Source organism: Nicotiana tabacum, chromosome 21 (assembly GCF_000715075.1).
Source record: "Nicotiana tabacum cultivar K326 chromosome 21, ASM71507v2, whole genome shotgun sequence".
Taxonomy (NCBI): domain Eukaryota; kingdom Viridiplantae; phylum Streptophyta; class Magnoliopsida; order Solanales; family Solanaceae; genus Nicotiana; species Nicotiana tabacum.
The window spans coordinates 94564465-94569986 of record NC_134100.1 but is presented as its reverse complement, the minus strand read 5'-3'; the positions used below and the strand labels follow the sequence as shown (position 1 = coordinate 94569986).

The window sequence follows — 5522 nt, the reverse complement described above, 5'->3', positions numbered from 1 at the left end:
GTCACCTCCAAAATAATCACATGACACCAAAATTCGGGGTTTCATACCCTCAGGACCAGATTTAAAACTGTTAGTTACCTCAGAGTGTGAAATTCTTTACTTTGCTATGCCCTTGCCTCGCAAATCAGCCTCTGAATGCCTCGAATCTAGTCACAATTAATTCGTTTCAGTCAATAAAATTCATTGGAATTAATTCTATAAGAAAATGCTAATTTTCCATAAAAATCCGAAATTTAGCTCAAATATCGGCCGTGGGGACCACGTCTCGGAACCCAACAAAAGTTACAAAATCCGACAACCCATTCAACCACGAGTCCAACCATACAAATTTTACTCAAATCCGACATCAACTTGACCCTCAAATCTCCAAATTCATTTTATGAAGTTTCTACAATTTTTTCCAAATTTTCATCTCAAACTACTAATCAGATGATGAAATCATTGATATATTCATGTATATTAACCAAATTCGAGTTAGAATCACTTACTCCGATGAGTTTCTTGAAAAACTCACCAAACATCCCCACTAACTCCTCTCCCTAGGTCCAAAATGTGAAATAATACCCTGAACCACGTTTATATAGTGCACCCTCTGAACTCCCAATTCGCGGTCCGCGAAATTCCAAGCGCGGCCGCGAAATTCTACTGCGGTCCGCAAAATTCTTGGTGGATGCACTGCTAGGTTTTAGTATTTTGGCCATAATATTTTCTACAGATGTCCAAATAATGCCTTCTTTACCTTTCTGGAACTAGACATGAAGGGCTACAACTTTCGTTTCTAAATCATCTCACAATTCCTTGTAGATCAAAAGATATAGGCTTCCGAAGTCGGACCGGCGAATCTGCAGAACTCCCTGGAGCGCTGCCGCGGACCAAATTATGCAGTTCGCGAAATTCTGCTGCGGTCCGCACTCTTATGTGATGTCCGCCCCTCTCCTTCACCTCAGGACCCAAAAATGTGCGGTCCGCACCCCCAAAAGTGCCAGAACAATATTATAGTGCTGAAATGCCCGGACTCGCTCAAAACTCACCTCGAAACTCATTCGGAACTTTCCGGACACAAAACATATATGAATTTCAATCATGAAACACGCTACGGACCTGCTCGCGCACTCAAAACACTGGTAAGAGGTCGTCTTGACCCGATATTGACCATGGCCAAACTTTCAAATTTCTTAACTTTATAAATCTCTCAACTAATGATCCAAAAATACACTCAAGCCCCTCGGGACCTCAACCAAATATACCAACACGTTCCATAACATAACACGGACCTACTCGAGGCCTCAAATCATATCAAATAACGCTAAAACCACGAATCACACCTCAATTCAAGCCTAATGAACTTTGAACTTTCAAATTCTATCTCTTGTGCCGAAACACATCAAATCAATCCGGAATGACTTCAAATTTTGCACACAAGTCATAAATGACATAACAAAGCTATTCAAATTTCCAGAATCGGATTCCGACCTTGATATCAAAAAGTCAAGCCCCCGGTCAAATTTTCCAAAATTCAACTTTCGGTATTTCAAGCCTAATTTCACTACGGACCTCCAAATAATTTTTCGTACACGCTCCTAAGTCCAAAATCACCATACAGAGTTATTGCAATTATCAGAATTAAATTTTGAGGTCGTTAATACATAAATCAATATTCGGTCAACTATTTCAACTTAAGCTTCCAACATGAAAATTCATTCTTCCAAGCTAACTCTGAAATACCTTAAAACCAAAACCAACAATTCACACAAGTCATAATACCTCGTAGAAAGTTATTCAAGACTTTAAATAGTTGGAAGGAGCGTAAATGCTCAAAACGACCGATCGGGTCTTTACAGTACCTCCCATTAGCTGTTTTTCACCGTGAAAAATATGTATTGGTTTAATTTAGTTGATATGGTGAAAGCCACCATGTAGTAGTATATATTTGAACTTGTTAAATTGTTTAATGATATAGTTGGACATTTTCAACTGCGTAGAGGTATATTTCAAATTATTATAGTTGAATAACTCTTATCATAAGATGCTGCAGAAGAATAGTTTGGTTTCTCTTTTATCCAAAAGCGCTGCATCTGAATAACTCTTATGAGTATTTTGTTTAATGTACTATATGAGAACTCATGCACAAAAAGAAATGTCGACATTTCACAATATTTAACAGTATTCTAAAGACATGTACTCAACATTGTAGTCACATATTCGTTTCTGCAGTGTAATTCTGTCTAGGTGGCATGCCAACTATGCATCCACGTAGATTATGCACACGTTTCCACGGGCTAAGATTAGCCCATATTTGAGTCATTTACCCTACACCAGCTAGCAAGCTGCAATATTTTAGAACATGTACTTCCCTTTCAACACTTTATTCTATCGTTTTAATTTTTACGTTAAACTTTAAAGGTTGAAACACTTGCAAGGAGGAAATTGTATCATATGTGGCGGAGAGACTGCATTTTGAAAGTGAATTCAGCAATGATGATCTTATTAATGTAGGAGTATATATATTCCTTTTAATGGATTTTACTTAAATCCAACCCATGATCTGCCACCCACAAAAGTTAGAGATAAGGATCTCTATCTCCACCTCAAAAGTAGCTTATGGCTCTGCACATTCTTAAGCTAACACAACACACTTCCTAACGTGCCAAATGCGTTCAAACGAGCCCTTAGAGTTGGCTCCTCCCTTTATATAACCAAATGGTTTCTTCACCAATCATACACGCCGCAAAAAACCATTATTCATATCTATTCCAAGATTTCTATAGTCCAATAACTAAGAGATATATACAATGTCGGATATTTTCAAGATTATTGGATTCGAGAAGAGAAGGTCATCGCGTCCAGATGGAGATGGTAACAGAGAAGATGGATATGGGTATGACTATACTCCAGCAGCATGCTTAGAGGGAGGTGGTGATGACGATGACGATGATGGAGATTATGATTATGCTCCAGCTGCATAAATTCAACGGACGCTCTTGGCAGTGGCAAAGTTAGAGTAGATATAGCGTATTTGGTCAAAACTCACAACTGCTAGTTCATACATGAGGAAGAAATAGAAACCTTGGTTTTAATTAATCCTAATCTATTTCTTAGAAATATATAGGATTATATACTATTTGAAAGTTTTTGCGACTGAGGTCTGCACTACTCTGAGATCACTAGCTTAGTAGATGTACCTTTTTTTTTGTTAATCCATAAAACGGTACAATTAAATTTGATACGTGGTTATAGACAAGCGAGCTTATTTGATCTAAAAATGATAGAGAAATAAGATTTAAAATGACACTTAGCAATTGAAATTAAAAAAGATGACAAATCTGGCTCCGAGCACAATGTCTCCGAGGACAAAAAATATAAGCAATGATAAAAAGCAAATAAAGTTATTTAATTGATAGCGAAAGTAAAATATAGCGTATGCTTGCCAAGAATTATTTGTGTTACACGGCTATTTATAGTTATACCCAGGGAAACAAGATTCCTAGGTGTGGCTTAATGTAGCCAAGCATATGGCTTTGGCACATTCTCAGGTATAATACACATTTCCTAGTCCGGAGTTGGCTCTTCTCCTGATATAAGCAAATGGTTTCCTCACCTATTCAGACTACAACAACAATTCTTCATATCTTATATTCAAATAAACATATACAACATCTAATATCATATTTCAATATTGACATAGTCCAATAACCAAGAGTTATATAAAATGGCTAGTATTTTCAAGATTATTGGGCTCGAGAAGAGAAGGTCGTCGTTTTCGGATGGAGATGATAATGGAGACGATAGATATGATTATGCTCCAGTAGCATGCTTAGAAGGAGGTGGTGACGACGATGATGGAGACTATGATTATGCTCCTGCATCATTCTTGGAAGGCGATGACGACGATGATGGAGTGTTGGCCTGAGTTAGTTTTGTTTTGATGATTGACAAAGGAACACATGCATGAACCATGTCCATACACAGTGTACACAGGGTACGGGCAGATTCAAGCACAAGGCATGCACGTGAAGGGGATAAGCATAAGTGGTTATATCTGATATTCCTTGAACGAAAAGGTTGCATAATTGATAAGGAGCATGACTCCTTATTTGAAAAGAACTCTATCCTAGATAAGGAAAGAGTTAGAAATTGAAGATAACTAGAACTCTTCCACCATGAAAGAGTAAAGCGTTAGAACTCTAGTTAATCCTTAGCTTATTCTACTAACTCTATATATATTAATTGTGTTCTCTTTTACAGGTACGCACAAATGCTGAAGTTAAGCAAGAATTGGGAGCAAGATAACAAGGAATTTTGCAAGCTATTCTTGTGTGTTTCGAGTGTGCGACCCTGAAACTACATATATGAACCAGATAGAAGAACCAATTGCATGTGTCTGTCTTTTATTATAGTTCAATTGTAGTAGGATTTTTGAGTTGTACCTTTCAGCTTTCTCTAGAAGTATTTGTACTAGATACTTTGAGTTGTATTGTTCAAGTTACAGCTAACTTGAAGCGGTCACAACAACATGAGGCTGGTTGCCGCAAGAGTTAGAGGTAATCCTTAGGTTTATAAGAGTTATGTAAATATTTTTGTTTGGCTCAGAGTTATATTAAAGTTTTGAAAAAAATCTTAGTGGGAAGTAGGTCGTGATTTTTTCACCTTTTGAGCCGGGTGTTCTCCACGTAAAAATACTTGTGTTCCTTACTTTCTGCATTTATTATTCTGGAATTGTAGTGTAAGGAACTCGTAGAAGAACCAAGTCCTTCTATAATCTGTGCATGCGAAAAATTGGACACCATACAAATCACCCCTCTTTTGTGTAGTATTGAAGTATAAAATATCATGGAGACTATAAATATGCACCCACAGCATTCTGAGAAGGCAATGACGATGATGATGAAGACTATGATTATGCTCCAGCTGCATGATATTCATTGGAAATTCTCAGCAATGACAGATTTAGAGTAGAGGTAGCGTGTTTGATCAAACCCACTGCCTCTAATCCTAGTCCTCTTTTTAGAATTATATAGGTTTATATAATATATTAGTTGAAATATTTTGCGGCTGATCAGGTCTACACCAAAATGTAAAGGACTCTGAGATCACATGCTTATTAGATGTATCTTTTTCTTGAAAATATTATTTTGAATAACTTATTCAGAAAAGTGACATGGATTATATAGTTAAATGTATTTTCTCTTGATGATGTGATCGTATGATTCATATCCCATAATTTGTCAGAAGATAATTAATAACGATCAGAAAACTATAGAATAGCTTTACCTATTCCATATGCGTTGCATGCGCTATTAGTCTACTGTTAAAGTAAAAAGGTTCAAATATATCCTTAACGTTTGCGATTTGCCTAATACGTTTTCCTCTGTCTTTCGGTCTATGAAATAATGAAGGTTTTGACCTTTAATTTTGCCTCAAATATGTCCCTCCCATTAGTAGTTCTTCACCGTGAAAACAATTGGTCTTATTTAGCTGATATGGTGAAAGCTCGTAGGAGTATATTTGAACTTGTTAAATTG

General features: G+C 36.8%; 1 long non-coding RNA gene across 1 annotated transcript; it reads left to right on the top strand.

The window, feature by feature from the left end:
- The first annotated feature begins 2532 nt into the window (after positions 1-2532).
- LOC107832107 (uncharacterized) lies at positions 2533-4624 on the top strand. The gene is made up of 2 exons (XR_001658502.2): positions 2533-4168; positions 4246-4624. It is a non-coding gene; the product is annotated as an uncharacterized LOC107832107 (long non-coding RNA).
- The last annotated feature ends 898 nt before the right edge of the window (positions 4625-5522 follow it).